The 13,553-nt window shown below is 31.1% G+C and overlaps 2 long non-coding RNA genes and 1 pseudogene across 2 annotated transcripts; 2 read left to right on the forward strand and 1 right to left on the reverse strand.

Annotated features, from left to right (window-relative positions):
* Positions 1–174: 174 nt before the first annotated feature.
* LOC108734619 lies at positions 175–2,363 on the reverse strand. Its single transcript, XR_003232267.1, has 6 exons — positions 2,052–2,363; positions 1,465–1,595; positions 1,199–1,402; positions 824–1,098; positions 278–550; positions 175–208 (listed from the first exon to the last, which is right to left on the reverse strand). It is a non-coding gene; the product is annotated as an uncharacterized LOC108734619 (long non-coding RNA).
* A 4,500-nt stretch (positions 2,364–6,863) lies between these two features.
* LOC108734617 lies at positions 6,864–8,512 on the forward strand (annotated as a pseudogene).
* A 3,337-nt stretch (positions 8,513–11,849) lies between these two features.
* Positions 11,850–13,545, forward strand: LOC112906315. The gene is made up of 4 exons (XR_003232268.1): positions 11,850–12,097; positions 12,518–12,620; positions 12,690–12,814; positions 13,020–13,545. It is a non-coding gene; the product is annotated as an uncharacterized LOC112906315 (long non-coding RNA).
* Positions 13,546–13,553: the final 8 nt, after the last annotated feature.

Genomic DNA, 13,553 nt, shown 5'->3' on the forward strand with positions numbered 1-13,553 from the left:
ATCTACAATCAACAATTATTTCAAACAAAATGAACAAAAATAAGCATGCAAAATAACTCAAATTAAGTACAAAAAAAAAAAACAAAAAAACATGCAAAATAAAAAAGTAATTTGAATAAAATCAACTTAATGAATTCTACTAGATAGAACATGCAAGATAAAGAACTATTTCAACTACGGGGTCATCTTTGTCTTCTCCAACGTCGATCTGAAACAGATACGGTGGCAAACAGATTAATAAAGAGCAATTAAAATTAATTATATTAAGTATTCTCACCTTAATTAATTGTAGACTTTAACAATCCAAAGTTTGCAGGTGTGAAATGCAGACTAAATCCAGAAGGAATGCCAAAGAAAACTTGCTCTTTTAGTGGAATTCAAGTAAATCTCCTCTTCTTCTCACTTATCTGTTGAAAATTAACTGCATAATGTTGCAAGGTGAAGATGAAAACAGCAAATCCAGAATACAGTCCAAGAAAGACAACACCAGTTATTAGTTGCCTCAATATGATCAACCTGAACTTCAATTTTCTCTCATCTGTTGGACGATCTGCAGAAATGGACAAAAAAAATATTAATTAAGGAAGGGATTAAGTTAAATAAAACATGAGATACAATCAAATCATGAACCAAAAGGCAAGTAAATAACTACACTATAAAATGGCGACGTGGGCGTCAATTACATTTATGACAGATAAATGTCAAAAGCAATAGAAATAACCATAAATGGACCATGTCAATTTATGCTGTAAATAATAGATAATTGATAGAAGAGAAGCCATAGATGCCAGAGAAACAATTAAACAGTAAAACAACCGCATACTTCAAGTATATTCTATGGTGCTCCAGTTTTACTCCTAGGCGTTAACAAAAGAGAAGTGCCTCCAAATAGATGCTTGTGAAAGGGAAATAATACCACACATGATGAAATGAGCCACATACTAGAAGACATCACATGTGTAACTTTATATACATCTGTGTCAATTGGACTGCACATATTTCTAAAAATTGCACCTTTCAGGTCCAAGGGGCTCCACTCCTCCAGGTTTACAATCCTTATTTTTTCACCTTGTTCGTTTCATGTGTTAAAATCATAACCTGTCGAAACAATTTAATGATAGTTTCATCTTAAATATTAAATTTTAAAATATTAAGAACCGTAACTTCCATCAATCAAATAATAGACCATCAAACTCACTAATTAACCGATACAATTCAAAAGAGTAAGAAATTATAACAATAATTATTGTCAAACCATTCTCCATAAAATAATTAAAGATTCCTTAGACTTTCCACAAACGACCCATTTCCAAAGCCAATAGAAAGAAGCATGAACGGGATCTACTTCTTCCCCCTTCTGATTTACTCTCTCAATGTCAATTTATTACGTTTTATTAGAAACCTGTTGAAACAACTTAGTCTTATTTGTTTGTTAAGTTTTGTTACTTTATTATTAATAATTACCACCATTAACGTCCTGTTCTACGTATTTTTTGATCAGCATTCTTAGAAATAAAAGTATGTTTGACTGCCAGAAACATCACATCTGTAAATAGTTTGCCCATCTAATCCAAGGATGTTATCTCAAAGCAAGCCTATATTGTAGAAAAAAAAGACAAGTCGTTAAAACCCAATGTATATAATAGCAAACTAAATTAGATTTTTTTAACAGAAATTTATAACTTTACAAGTAGGATAATATTTTTAAAGGACATTTTACGTATTTTGATTATAAAACGAAAGAAATTCTTGGCGACGTGGTCACATCAAAATCTACGATCATCGCATAAACCGGTTTTCAAAATTCAAAAATTCTTACAAATCCCTAATTATTCCATCCCAAATAATCAATAAATCTATAAAAATTCACAGTAAAAGAGTGAATAAGCAAAATGCGAAGGACCTCACATGTTAGAACACGAAACCGACACGCTATCGGTTATTCACGCCGAAGAAAATCTAAGCAATGGTAATCAAAACATATCAATCATTAAATAGAAGCATATTCTGCATTGTCAAATTAAAATTGAATAAAGTTTAGGGCTAAATACCTTCAGGCGTCGTTCCCGTTTACGAACAGCAAAAATGGTGAATTTTCAACTTGATGACAGAAGACAAGAATCAAGATGAAGATTAGTCTAGAATGGTGAATCGAGTCGGAAGGCCATAGATGAAAATCCCTTCTTTACCTATGATCCATAGATTTTATAGGTGCATTCATTCGTACTAACTCATTTTAATTCGTAAATAGAATTATATCAATTTCTAAGAATCGATGCACTATTTCCAAGCAAATTAATTAAAAATAATATCCATGTGAATTCTTGCTTAAGATACTAATATTTGTTTTCATGGTGTATTTAAATCACGATGTAAACACATAATAATTATAAAAATCAGAAATTAAGATATTTTTACCATTATTTAGCGTAGTGCAATTACAAGGACTAACGACAAATACTAATAGCTTTGGTAGAGAAGATCGGACAGATTTCGCCAAGGCAAGCTGGGCAGTCGCCTATTGCTCCTATTCCAGATAACCCACTGTACCCTGTCTGAAAGGAAGTAACGCTAGAGTAGACTCGCGAANCAAGTAAAGTAGTGTGGTAGTATTTATTAGAATTTTGTTTATTATTTGTTTAAAAATCAATGTGACTGAGATACAGGCTCTTAAAGCTTTCTTAATCGAAGGAAGTTCCAGTAGGTAGGGCCCTGGCTTCAGCCTTCTGTCAGCTCTTCCCGCCAAACTTCGTTTGTCCTAAAAGATATCCTCCTAACATTATTTCAATATATCAATCCGCCTTCGACGGGTAGAGGCATTAAAAAAACTCGAGTCTGTCATAAATCTACCTAACTAAACAATGACGTCAATGCATATTTGGCGAGAACAGCTGACGAAGGGCTGCAGCCTGGGCCGTACCAACCGGAATTTCCACCGATTAAGAAAACTTTAGGAGCATGTATCTCAAGCTACATTGGCTTCCGTATGGAATTAATACTACCACACGATTCTACTTGGTGAGTACTATTTACCTGATTTAACTTCATGTCCAACTCGTCTGTCAACGAATACAATGACCAAAATAACAAATAACAAAATTAGAAAACAGTTTTCCCCCTTCCTTGAGATATGGTGTATCCAATAAAAAATAGTTATCAAAATCGGTTTATAATCAGCAAAGAAATAGCGAAACATACACAAAAAACAGTTCATTAGTTGAATTTAAACAATCCTACCTTTTGATCCAATTTGTTTGTGTCTATAATGGTCACAGCCCTATTTTACACCATGAAATTGTTCCAACCTACAGAGTTCATATCAGGTCCTAAAACAACACTGCCTTATATACTATAAGTACCATTTTCTAAAAAATACAAAAAACAAAATGTGAAGGATGAATTTATAAAAAAAATGTTTACCTGTTTAAAATAAATGAGAACAACAATGTAATTAACGACGGCATGAATAAAAACGACGTCTTTAAAATTTAAATTGGGGGTTGAAAGTACATCCCCGTAATTTCCAACAATAAAATTCTTTTCGTTGTTGACAAAAACTTTAATATATTTTGGTACTTTGATCTCGTTTGGTAAGGGAAAAATTAATTTAACATGAAGCAAAAAGGACATTTTTAAATTGGGGTTTGAAAGTTCAACAAACGATTTCCTACTGATTTGATATAAAGGAATAAATAAATGGTAATTTTTTACATTAGTTCACATTCGAATTGAGACATGAAGTTTAGTCAGGTAGGTAATACTCACCAAGTAAAGTAGTACTTCTCGATGACCGAAGACAAGATTCAAGATGAAATGAAGATGAATCGAGTCGGAAGGCCATAGATGAAAATCCCATCTATACCTATGATCCATAGATTTTATAGGTGCATTCAATCGTACTAACTCAGTTTAATTCGTAAATAAAATTATATCAATTTCTAAGAATCGATGCACTATTTCCAAGCAAATTAATTAAAAATAATATCTATGTGAATTCTTGCTTAAGATACGAATAGTTGTATTCATGGTGTATTTAAATCACGATTTAAACACATAATAATCAAATAATAAGTATAAACATCAGTAATTAAGATATTTTTACCATTATTTAGCGATCACGTTCATCGAGAAAAAATGGCCAAACCTTTCGATCTGGACGAAGTAGTCTTAGTCATAGTTTTGTATTAACCAACGTTATGTGAAGTTGAATGTTTACGGTTTTAAATTTTACGTTATATTGGGCAAACCTGTAAAGTATTCGAGTAAAAATATATAAAATACTATATTCAAATATTTTTAAGAGCATCTGTAATTGTATCTGAAATACATACTTTTCAATGAAATTATTTATTATTTGGATTTAAATACAAATTTTTTTATTTCATTTGATTTTGGGAATACTCTTTCAAATACTTGTAATATTTTTTGTAACTGTAAGTACAGTAGTATTACAAATGGTTTTAAAATATTCACGCATTTCTACAAAATTATTCTGTTTAATTCATAAAACTGTAAATTAACTTTCTAAATTTAATTCCATCATTATTCATAACGTAGGAATTCATGATTCCACACAGAAAGTGTATCACACACATACATAAATAAAAGCATACTATTTCTCGAAACAAATGACCGATGATGCTATTATAAGGCCGTTAAAGAGATTAGAATGCAGATAAACAGATATCACTTGGAGATAATGTTAAGGTTCTACGACTATTAGAATGCAATGATTTTTAGAAATATAGAAATGAACTGCAGAATTCTGATATCTTCGAAAGAAAAATCTGTTAAAAATTTCTCAATCAGAAGATTGCGTTATTCATTACGAAAAGAAAGAAAAATCTTCTTGAGCATTACATTTTTATACTTCCATTTTTCTTAATTAATAACGGAATATTTAACTTAAAAATAAGCAGCACATTAAAATTAAAGTATTTTGTCCGCATTTTAAACTATGATAATCTTTCTTTATCAGAAATCGTATAAAAAATTGTAATGTACAGTACACAACATAAAAATGCATAGATTATACAATTACCCAAAACAAAGTGAAAAACATTCATTTACACCAACACTGTTTAGTGTTATTATCATAATTATTTTCTCAGACTTCTTATGTATTAAATGAATTTAAATAGATTATTAAAACCTAAAAATTTAGTTGCTTACAAATTTCGACTCACATTGTAACATTTCTATCTTTATGTAGACTACAGCGCACTCATTTAATTTCGTGGGAAGGTACGATAATAGTTTGAATTTAAAATAGACAATTTTAATAAATTGTTGGTCTTTCTTATAGGCAACCCACATTACTCCAAAGGATTCTTATTATCGGCGCAGCAGAAAAAGTTCATCTGTTTTGAGAAAGACGAGTTAAAATATTCACTAGTAAGTTTCAGTCACGACTACTTATTACATTTTGGCACTTTCAGCTAGTTTAATAAGGGAGAAATTACTCTAACAAGAATCAAAAACGACGTTTTCAAATTTGGAATTGAAAGTGCTCCTTTGCTATTTCCTACTATAATATTCATTATACTGATGCCTCACAAACTTTTATTTATTTTGTTACTTTCAATTCGTTTATTTAATAAAGGAGAAATTAATTTATCAAAAAATAAAAACGGCATTACAAGAACAAAGGCGTTTTTAAATCAGGAATTAAAAGTGCATCCCTTTAATTTCCAACTATAAAATTCATTTCATTAATACATCACAAAGACTTTTATACATATTGGGACTTTCATTTCAGCTGGTTTAATAAGAAAGAAATTCATTTTAAATTTAAAGAAAATTTAAAACAAAACAATCCTACCTAGCAATTCTGGAATAACAACTTTGTAATGCGCACATGCTTAGTGAAGGATCTAAANAAATTGGGAATTGAAAGTGCCCCTTTGCTATTTCCTACTATAACATTTATTATACTGATGCCTCACATCTTTTATTTATTTTGTTACTATCAATTCGTTTATTTAACGGCGTTTTTAAATTTGGAGTTAAAAGTGCATCCCTTTAATTTCCAACTATAAAATTCATTTCATTGATACATCACAAAGACTTTTATACATATTGGGACTTTCAGCTGGTGTAATAAGGAAGAAATTCATTTTAAATTCAAAGAAAATTTAAATAAAAATAATCCTACCTTTACAATGTACTGTCCATGTTTGTAAAGAGCTATTCTGGAATAACAACTTTGTTGTGCCCACATGCTTAGTGAAGGATCTAAAACCCCGACACAAAGCTCCGGAAGTGAAAAGTTCTGAAACAACAATTTTATTTCATAATTAATAAGAAAGAGCTTATTAAAAGTAAAATTCTACCTTTCTTTATTAGTCAAAGGGCAGCCAAAATATTTTTATAGCAGTGGAATTATCCTTAATATGCAAATGCTTAGACAAAAAAAATATTGTTTACCTGTTTAAAAGAAATGAGAACAATAATGTAATTTACGTCTTTAAATTTTAAATTGGGGATTGAAAGTGCATCCCTGTAATTTCCAACAATAAAATTCTTTTCATTGTTGATAACAACTCTAATACATTTTGTTACTTTAAGCGTTTGGTAAGGGAAAAACTAATTTAACATGAAGCAAAAAGGACATTTTTAAATTGGGGTTTGAAAGTTCAACAAACGATTTCCTACTGATTGGATATAACGAAATAAATAAATAAATCAACAAACCATCAACATCGATAAAATATGAAAAGCAAATTTTCATTTTCCGACTTCAGACAATACATTAGACATGTTCTAAATTCTGCCTGATATCTATGATCTCGATTTTACCTATGATTGCCTACGTTGACAGTGTATATTATGGTGTATATTTCTTTAATCTATGACCTCCGAAATGTTTATGTCAACGATTCCAATGTTTGGAAGAATTAACCTAACATTTATTCAGGCTTATTTCTTATTTTTAATAATTATTAAAATTGATGAGATGGAATTAGAGGAAAATCATACCATGGAGAACGATAACGTAATGCACGAAGGAGACGACGAAAACAAGGAAAGTATTGAAGCAAAAGAAGTTTACCTTCCTGGTAAGCCACTTGAAGAAGGTGAAGAACTAGTTTGTGACAAAACAGCATACATTGTGTTACATCAAGCCCAAACAGGAGCTCCTTGTTTAAGTTTCGATGTTATTCAGGACGAACTTGGCGAAAAGAGAAACTTTTCCAGCTACTATATATGCAATAGCTCTGGAACTTGAGCATCTCAGACTCACATCAACAGTCTCATTGTCATGAAATTTTCGATTTTACATAAGACCAGTCGAAGTGACGAAGAAGAATCAGAAGATGACGATGAAGAAGACGGGGATGAGTCTAAACGTCCTCAAATATCATGTGCATTGATAAAACACCAAGGGTGTGTTGATAGAATAAGGGTCAGTTTAATTAAAAGTAATTCAATTCATTGTTATGATTATTTACATATTTTAGTGTACAAGACTAAACAATACAGTTGTCGCAGCTAGTTGGAGTGAAATAGGCCGAGTTAACATTTGGAATTTAACTCAACAGCTATAGGCTGTAATTAATCTTCAACTATTATCTCGTTATGGCACGTTAAAAATACCATTAAACCACTTTTTACCTTCAGTGGACACCAAGAAGAGGGCTTTGGCATGGATTGGAGTTCTGTAGCACCAGGGTTAAGCTATCAAAATTACCTATTGTGTTATGACAGTGATACTTTCAGTTTTTAGCTACAGGTGATTGTAGAAGGAATTTGCACGTCTGGCGACCTGCAGAAGGAGGCAAATCGAACGTGGACTAGAGGCCTTTAATCGGCCATACTAATTCGGTGGAAGATATACAATGCTCACCTAATGAAGAGAGTGTTTTAGCATCTTGCTTAGTGGATAAGAGTATATGAATTTGGGATATCAGGGCACCACCAAGTAAAGCTTGAATGTTGAGCAATGACCTAGCACATGACAACGTAATTAATTGAAACAGAAGAGAATCTTTCATTGGCAGTGGTAGTTTAACTTTAAAATTTACAAAAATAAAGAATTGGTTTTTAAAAATATCCTATGGTAGAATAATAAGAAATAGTTTGTTTTCTAAATGAAGACATTTTAATAAATATAATCCAGTTAAACAATATTTTCGTTGTTAGTACATTTTTGAACTATAGTGTACTCTAAACTCTAAGACAGAAAAAACCTAAGTGAAGACTAATAAGTTGTGAGAACATTTATGCAATAAAGATTAGTGCAGCAAAAATGAAACTCAATTTAGTCTGGTTAGATTCATCATATTTACTGAATAAGGCCTTTATAAGTGTTGTTGAAAGAAAACACAGCAGTAACAACGTTTAAACATCACATAGCCCCCGTTACTACAGTAGAATGGCATCCAACAGATTCGTCAGTGTTCACATCTGGGGGCAGTGACGATCAGATTGCTTTATGGGAGTTGGCAGTCGAAAGGGACTACAATGATTTAATTTTATCTTGTTAGATATTAAAGTTATTAAAATTGGACACTTCTTCTAATCTTTCGTCTCCTATCTTTACATTCGCTCTTTCCCTACTTGCATACCAGTATTTTTGTTTTACATTTATTTATTTTCATTACAATACTGTTTTATCAATACCGCTTCCATTTTATTTAAAGCTATCTCTAATCCCTCCTTGCTAGATGCTAAACTGCTATATCATCTGCAAATCTAAGCATACTAATCTTTTGCCCTTGTATATCTATCCCTAGAGTTGTATTGTCTAATTAACTTTAAATAGAGCATGTTGGGTTGCCTAACCACACGTCTAGTTTCTGCAAATTTTTGTATTTTATATAATTCCCTTCCTCAGAGGTGACCTTTTATTGGGTCGACAGGTCTGGATTTAAAAGTTTTGTGAGATGGTTGCTAAATGCACTTGATATTTTTGCTGAAGATTCAAATTAGATTTAAATTTCGAATTAAAATGTTTAGATGAATGCCTCAAGTGAATCCCACAAAATTAATAATAACCGCACATGTCTATTGTAGTAATATTAATCTTTTAAAGNTCATAAATGTAATTGACGCCCATGTCGCCATTTTATAATGTAGTTATTTACTTGCCTTTTGGTGCATGTTTTTATTGTATTTCATGTTTTACTTAACTTAATCCCTTCTTTAATTAATATTTTTTTGTCTATTTCTGCAGATCGTCCAACAGATGAGAGAAAATTGAAGTTCAGATTGATCATATTGAAGCAACGAATAACTGGTGTTGTCTTTCTTGGACTGTATTCTGGATTTGCTGTTTTCATCTTCACCTTGCAACATTATGCAGTTAATTTTCAACAAATAAGCGAGAACAAGAGGAGATTTTTTTCAATGCCACATGTGCAGTTATTTTGTAATTGCATATTTTAAACTAATTTCGAAAATGTTGCATTAACCCAATGAAAATAATTAATGAAAATTGTGTTTGAATTTAATGAAATATTTTGCTGAATTCGTCTCTGTTCAAACGAACTTGTTGCTTTTACACTAACATGTTGAAAATGAAATGTATTTTAACCGATCGGGTGCAGGAGGAGCGGGGTAAAGGACAACTATGATGCAAACTACTTTTGCGTATACATACTTATGTAAATACATTGTAGGTTGTTTATCTTTGTATTATCTCTTGAAGTTTTTTGCTTGGCAGCTTGACTTATTAATAAAAAGCATTGTTTGGTGGACTGCCTATGAAAATGATATTAATCTACATAAATGTCGATATATTAAGGCGGAGAATAAATTAAAATCCATTGAGAAGTAGATAGATAATTGAGCAACTGGATGTTTCCACTAAAACTTGCAAGAAGAAACATATAAATAAGAAATTATCTACTCTATTGATCGTTCTTCCGCTATTCTGTATTCAATTTTTGTTTAATCAAAGCAATATTGGAGTTAAACGTGGTTTTTAATTATTTATTTATTATTTTAATTGTACGCTTTATAACAACTTTATGTTAGTTAACTACTTAAAGTTTGAAAAGTGTATAAGACACTTTTAAGATCAACTAAATAGCTAAGCCCAAGGGAAGTCGTTCGGGGAGGCCCTCCCTAATTCCACAAGGGTGAGAAGGAACAAACACGATAACGAAACGTTGAATCATGTAGAACTCGTAGGGTAAATGCAAAGCAAATTAGGAAGAATATGCAGTAAGCTAAGCGAAGAGGTAAGCATGGTTAGACTATACTACAACTACTAAACGTGTTATTTCTACTACTACACTACTTCTACATACAAAAAAAATAAAAACATCTACATTCAACAATTACTTCAAATAAAATGAACAAAATAAGCATGCAAATTAAAAACTAATTCAAATTAACTACAAAAAAAACATGCAAAATAAAAAATTAATCTGAATTTGGACTAAAAGAATTATTTCTATTAGGTAGAGCATGCAATATAAAGAACTATTTCAACTAGGGGGTCATCTTTGTCTTCTCCAGCGTCGATCTGAAACAGATAGGGTGGTAACAGATTAATAAAGAGCAATTAAAATTAATTATATCAAGTATTCTCACCTTAATTAACTGTAGACTGTAATGTTCCAAAGTTTGCAGATGTAAAAAGCACACCGAATCCAGGAGGAATATCAGCAGTAAATTTGTTGTTTCAGTGGAATTCAAATAATGTCCTCTTGCTCTCACTCAGCTGCTGAAAATTAACTACATAATGTTGCAAGTTGAAGACGAAAACAGCAAATCAAGGATATAACTCGGGAAAGACGATACCATTGTAGACATTGGTTGTTTCACTATGATCAACCTGAACTTGTAATTCTCTCTCTCTCTCACGTTTGGACGATCTGTAGAAATAAACAAATATACTTCAATTAAAGATTAAATTAAGCAAAACATGAATAAACAACATTATACAATGGTCGCGGGTTGTCAATTTTATNGTTTCCAATCCTTATTTTTTCACCTTGTTCGTTTCATGTGTTAAAATCATAACCTGTCGAAACAATTTAATGATAGTTTCATCTAAAAAAAAAACGGTTAGTTCTACCGCTGCTACTAAAAAAATTAAAAGAATACTACAAAAATAAAAACATCTACAATAAAAAATTGATTCAAATACACCAAACTATAAAAAACATGCAAAATAGACAAGTATTTTAGCTACGGGGTGTTCTTCTTTCTTCTCCACCGTCGATCTGAAACAGATACGGTAGTAACAGTTTAATAAAAAGCAATTAAAATTAATTATATCAAATATTCTCACCTTAATGAACAGCAGACATTCCAGTAACATTCCAACATGAACAGTGACATTCCAAAGTTTGCAGGTGTGAAAAGCAAACCAAATTTAGGAGGAATACCATAGCAGAAAACTTGTTGCTTCAGTGGAAATTAAAATGCTGCAAGGTGAAGATGAAGACGAAAACAGCAAATCAAGAATATAGTCCAGGAAAGACAACACCATTGTAGATATTGGTGTTTTCAATATGACCATCCAACTGAACTTTAACTCTCTCGCATTTGTTGAAAGATCTGTAGAAATGAACAAAAGACTATCAAACTATGAACTAAAGAGGAAAGTAAAATATGAAATCCAATAAAAATATGCTCCAATAAAACAAGTTAAATAGCTAAATTATGATATAAAGACGAAATCCCAATTTCATTCATGACATAAAGAAATGTTAAGAGTAATTTAAAGGTAAGACGTAATCACAGATGCACGTTAACATCAACTTATGCTGTGGATAATAGATAATACTTAAATATTATTTTTAATTAATTTACTTGAAAATGTATTAATTGTTAGACATTGATATAATTATTTGAAATATACTGTTAGTGTTGCAGTTTTCTTGGGATAGATTTTTTTAAGGCATATCGCTTTCTGTTTACGAATATAAGTATAATTGAACGCACCTATAAAATGTATTATTTATGTATCATAGGTATAGAAGAAGTTTTTATCTATATGGGTCATCCGGCGATTCTCATCATAGATAATAGATATACAAAGGGTAAACGTAATTTTCGGATTCCGATCTCATTTTGCCTTCAGTCTTCGAGAAGTCGACAAGTTATGGTTTTTGCTCTCCATGAACGGAAACGACGCTTGAAGGTAATTAACCCTAATGCTTTTATTCGATTTTCTTTTAGTGATTGATGGGTTTCGATTACCGTTTCTTGGAAAATTTTCGGCGTGAATGACTTCTGTGGCGTGCTGGTTTGGTGCTTCAACATGAGAGTCCATCTTGGTATTTTGCTTGTCGACTACCACTACTGTGAATTTTTACATTCTTGATTTATTTGAGGTGGAATTTTGAATTTTGAAAACAGCTTTAGGCGATGACTAGATTTTTCATATTGATGTGACTACGTCGTGACGATTGCTTTCGTTTTATAGCCAAAATATGTAAAAATTTTCTCAGAGATAATCGTTCTGCCTTTAAAATTCTAAATTTCTGTTAGAATTATTTTTATTTTTACTTTGTTATTTTATAGATTGGGTTTTAAATAGTGTTTTCTTTCTATAATACAGACTTGCTGAGAGATAACATCCTTGGATTAGATGGACGAGTACTTATAGGTGTAATGAGCTGATCGAAAAATTCATCATTCATAAGACGCAAATGTTAACAATGGTAATTATTGTTAATAATAAAATAACAAAGCTTAGTGAAAATATAACTAATATTATGTTGTTTCAATAGGTTTTTATTAAACCATAATAAGTGAACACAGAAAAGGTAAATCGAAAGGGGTCGAAATGTGCAGAAGCAGAGCCCCACTCACACTTATCTCTGTTGTGCTTGAAGAGAGGCCATTTGTAAAAAGGGTAAGTAATCTTTAATTATTTTATAAAGTTACATTTACGAAATGATTTGTGATTTTCTAAATCTAAATAATGATTATTGTAATTATTAATTTTTCTGAATTGTAGTAGTTAATTACTTAGTTTGATGGTATCTTATTTGATTGATGGAAGTAATATTTTAAAACATAGTATTTGAGATTAAACTAACATAAAATTGTTTCAACAGGTTTCAACAAGGTGAAAAAATAAGGACTAGAAACCTAGAGAAGAGGAGTCCCATTAATGCTTCCTCTTGGACATGAAAGGTGCAATTTTTCGAAATACGTGCAGTCCAATTGACACCGATGTATATAAAGTTACACATGTGATGTCTTCTACTATGTGGCTCATTTCATCATCAGTGGTATTATTTTCCCTTTCTCAAGCATCTATTGTTGGAGAAACTTCTCTGTTATCACCGCTTATGAATAAAACGAATACCATAGAAGAATATATTTGAGGTAAGCGGTTGTTTTACTGTTTAATTATTTCTCTGGCATCTATGGTTTCGCTTCTATCAATTATCTATTGTTTACAGCATAAATTGACATCGTCCATCTATGGTTATCTCTATTGCTTTTGGCATTTATCTGTCATAAATATAATTGACGCCCATGTCGCCATTTTATAATGTAGTTATTTACTTGCCTTTTGGTGCATGTTTTTATTGTATTTCATGTTTTACTTAACTTAATCCCTTCTTTAATTAATATTTTTTTTT

The sequence above is a fragment of the Agrilus planipennis genome, unplaced genomic scaffold, assembly GCF_000699045.2.
Source record: "Agrilus planipennis isolate EAB-ADULT unplaced genomic scaffold, Apla_2.0 scaffold79, whole genome shotgun sequence".
In the NCBI taxonomy this organism is placed as follows: domain Eukaryota; kingdom Metazoa; phylum Arthropoda; class Insecta; order Coleoptera; family Buprestidae; genus Agrilus; species Agrilus planipennis.